Source organism: Manis pentadactyla, chromosome 10 (assembly GCF_030020395.1).
Source record: "Manis pentadactyla isolate mManPen7 chromosome 10, mManPen7.hap1, whole genome shotgun sequence".
Classification (NCBI taxonomy): Eukaryota; Metazoa; Chordata; class Mammalia; order Pholidota; family Manidae; genus Manis; species Manis pentadactyla.
In genome coordinates, this window is record NC_080028.1 from 74,173,919 (window position 1) to 74,178,209 (window position 4,291).

The window sequence follows — 4,291 nt, forward strand, 5'->3', positions numbered from 1 at the left end:
TTTTAATCATTCTGTAATATATTCTTATTTCTTTGCTTGTTTATTATCTTTTCACAGCCACTACATTGCAACCTCCATGAACAGACAAGGACCTTGTTTATCTGGAAACTTCAGTACACAGTATTTCTCAAAGGACTGCCAGGCTCTCTATATAAACAAGAGGTGTGTCTGACCTCAAAGTTCCTCAGATGTGGTTAGAAAGGCAAGGGTAGCATACAGGAAGCACTCAGAAAGAAGTGTTTGCTGCAATTGTCTTTAACTGCAATCCAGTTAGAAGACTGGAGAAGCCCCTGGAGGTGGAAGAGTTGGCAATTTCTTAGTGGCGAAGGAAAAGCTGAACAGGGCTTGAAACAGTGGTTGGGATTTGGTAAGGCAGAGAGACCTCCATTGAAGGGAAAAGAAGGGATGACAGAAGAAGTTGAATAGGTAAAGCAGGGTCAGACTCAAGAGCTTGGAAAGCTAAGCAGGGGACCTACAGAGAGCTGAAAGTCAACCCTAATTTGTTGCCAGCAGCCCAGCCAGCTGATACACTGAGGCTGACGTGTCTCTATGCACTGATCAGATGGATGAATGGAGAAGTCACTATCATCACCAGACTTTTTCCCAGTGTGTCCAAAAATATCCCCAAGTGAGAAACACATCATCCAGGTCCCTCAAGAATAATTCCCAGCCAACTAGTTCCCCCAGCATGACCCAACATCCTTGAAGGTAACCAAATTAGTTGCCTTTACTCTGATTCTGTGTTCACCCAGAAACCTGTTGATGAGGGATTTGACAGTCAAGGCATTTCCAGCATGACCCACAATGACTTGGGCCAAGTGCTCGTGCTGAACAGCCCCTCTGGCCAGGCCAATGGAGTTCTAGCCAAGCCCAGGATAAGCGGCTGTCCTGTTGCCACAGAGCGAGATCAGTCACAGCCATAGCAAAGCCACGTGAGCTAGAAAGTGAGGGAAGATGGTGTACATATGAAAATTGGGGCATCTTTGCCCAAGAAGTTGGAGGATCCTGGGAAGGCAAAAAAACAAACATAAACAAACCCAGATATTCACTACACGACTACCCTGAGCTGCCCTTTGCAGACTACACTGGGGTTCCGAGTACACTGCTGATTAGAGTCCTGTATGAGGGACTTCCACACAATCAAGCAAGGACCGTGTGGAAGAACACAGCTTGTTTAAAGTAGGAGCTAGTGCACACACTCCTGAAAGCTGCATCAAACACTCAATAAAGAAAGATAAATGTTATTTGCTGTATATCTCTAACAAGCAGGATCAGGGGTGTAGTAGGCATTCAAAAGATGTTTGTTGTGAGTGACAGAAATCAGGTGGGGCAACTCAAGGATTTTAAAAGACTTAAAAACATTTATGTACAAATGTGCAAGTTTTCTTCCTCTTGGGTAAATAACTAGAAATGGAATGGCTGGATCATATGTTGACATATGAGTTATTATGGCTGATATAACAGATAACTGCAAACTTCATGGTTTAAAACAACCCGAAGTTATTATCTGATGTTCTGGAGGTCTCAAGTCTGTAATGCATTTTACTGGACTAAAATCAAAGTGTCAGCAGGCTTTCATTCCTTCTGGAGGCCCTGGGAAGATTTCATTTTCTTGCCTTTGCCAGCTTCTAGAAGCCACCTGCTTGAAGTCACATTTCTTGACTAATGGCCCCTTCCTCCTCCTCAAAGCCAGTATTGCAACATCTTTAAATCTCTCTCTGACCCTGTCATGAGGACTCTTGTAATTATCTTGGGGCACCCAGATAATCCAGGATAATCTCCCTCATCTCACGATCCTTAATTTGATCACATCTGCAAAATCCCTTTCCCTCTGTAATGTAACATATTCCCAGCTACCAGGGATTAGCATGTGGATATCTGTGGTGGGGTCAGGGGAGGGCATTATTTTGCCTACTGTCATGTATATTTAACTTTATAAGAAACTGCCAACTGTTTTCCAAAGTGGCTGCCCCATTTTACATCCCCACCAAAATTTTGGGAGCCTTCTAGTTATTCCTCATCCTTGCCAGCACTTGGTATGATGAGTCTTTTTAATTTTAGCATTTCTAATAGGTATGCAGTGGTAGCTTATTTCTGGTTTTAATGTGCATTTTCTCTAAGAAGGGAGGAATCTGAAACCAGAATTCCTCTATTTGAATCCCAGTTCTACAAATCCTTAATCTTCCCACTCTTACTCCACCTGCAAGTGGAGATAAGAACGTAATTTTTTCCCCACATGTTGTGGGTATCAAAAGAGCTCATTAATATAAACATGTAGAAGAGTGCCTGCCTATAGTAAGTGCCCAAAAAATGGCAGCAAGTAGTAATAAGGTTACTATTGATAAGTGATTCTATCCATATATACTCTTTAAAACAGGGTTTCTCTATCTCTACACTACTGACACTTAAGGCAGATAATTCTACTGTAGGGGGTGTCCTGGGCATTGAAGGAAGTTTAGCAGCATCCCTGGCCTTTTCCCAGTAGATGTCAATAGCACACAACCATTCCCCAGAGTTAATGACAATCAAAAATGTCTCAACATTGCCAAATCTCCCTTGGAGAGCAAAATGCCCTTGGTTAAAAACTGCCATCTTACCATCACCAAATTGCAAAATTGGAAGGGGTCTTAGATATTACCTTTTCCGGATGACTTCCAAATTCTGTTGACCATGTCCCATGACCCATTACATATGTAAATGTAAAGATGTACATTTAGCACACATACTGTAAAGGAGATTCTATATATTGGGGAGGCCACCCCAGTGGCCTGGCCCACATCACAAATCTGAACCCAAGTCAGCCCACATGTAGGGAAACAGCTCATTGTCTAGAAAACCCAACCTACACTAGTCACAATCCTGTGACTCAGCTTAAGCTGGTGCACTGTGCCCTAGAAAACATGACCTGCCAGCTTTAAAGGAAATCCCCAACCTTCTAGCCAATCATGCCCAGTTTCTATCCTGCTGCTTACAGTATCCCATAAAACTCCCTCTGGCCCCAAATCCCTGAGGACCTGTGATCCCCTGCTTGGCAGGCACTGTACTGCTCCATCCATGGTTGGTTTTCCCTTGAATGAAGGGCAGCAAACTCATTACTAAGTTGTTTTAGTTTTGTCATTTGACAATATACATACGTATTAAAATTTTCTTAGACCAACGCTTACCTTCCTGGCTACAGTGTAAGGCACTCCGATATTTTCAATTCTATTGTTTTGTATTCTATTTCTTTTCTTAAAAAAAAATACTGGCCAGTACCTTTTAAACTGATTTCATGGCCCACTGATGGGCCGCAACCTATAGATTGAAAAATACTGATCTAGTCAACTTCATTGTACCAAGGGCCAGAGAGACGTCCAGACATTCCAGTCTCACTCCAGGACCCCAAAACATTCAGCCTGCCAGTGAGCATTTCCAACTGATGCTCTAGCTTCCAGCTTCCAAAATGGGCCAAGAGCCCATACAGCACAGGAAAAATCAGGGTCCCAGCCTTTTCCTAACTTTTGATACATATGTATTTATATATATAACAAATATAACTCTACACAGGTTTACATGTATAATGGTCAAGGGACACAGTCATGGTCAAAAAAATTTGGAAGCCATGGTCAAAAATTCGGAAGTGATGCTAAGACAGTTGTTTTTAACCAGATGGACATACGTTTAATTGCAAGAGATGAAGTCACACTCAAATTGATGCCACATTAAAAGCATTCTCTCTCCATCTTTGTATATATAAAAGATTTTACCTATCTATAAAGCAGCAGGTTGAGAGGGGCTGTGTCTATTTCCTAGATGCAGGTTTTGGCCCTGCCCCTGCAGACCTGCCTTTAGCAGCTCTTCAGAAATTTAACACCAAGGCACAACACTGAGAGGGCAGCCAAATCATGCTCTGAGCCAGGCTAGGAGTTGCTGGAAGGAGAGCTTTTAGATGTAATCAGCCAGTCTACTTTTTATAATCTACTATTAAAGAAAAGGGAGGGAGGCAGTTCAAAAGGACCTTCTCCAAGAAGAGAAATATTTCCTAGCTTAAAATAAAAACGGCTGAATCATAGAACCCTTCCACAAAACACTCTGCATGTTCTTCTCTCCAAAAAGTTACTCACCTGAGGTTAATGGCGAATAATCATCGCTGACATTTACTGAATGCCTGCTACAGGCAAGGCTCTGTGGTAGTTCCTTTGTAAGATCACTTCATCTTCTTAAGCACTTTAGGAGACAGGTGCTTTTATTTCCATCCCCATTTTGTAGATGGAGATGCTGAAGCTCAGAGAGCTTTAAGGACTTGCCTTAA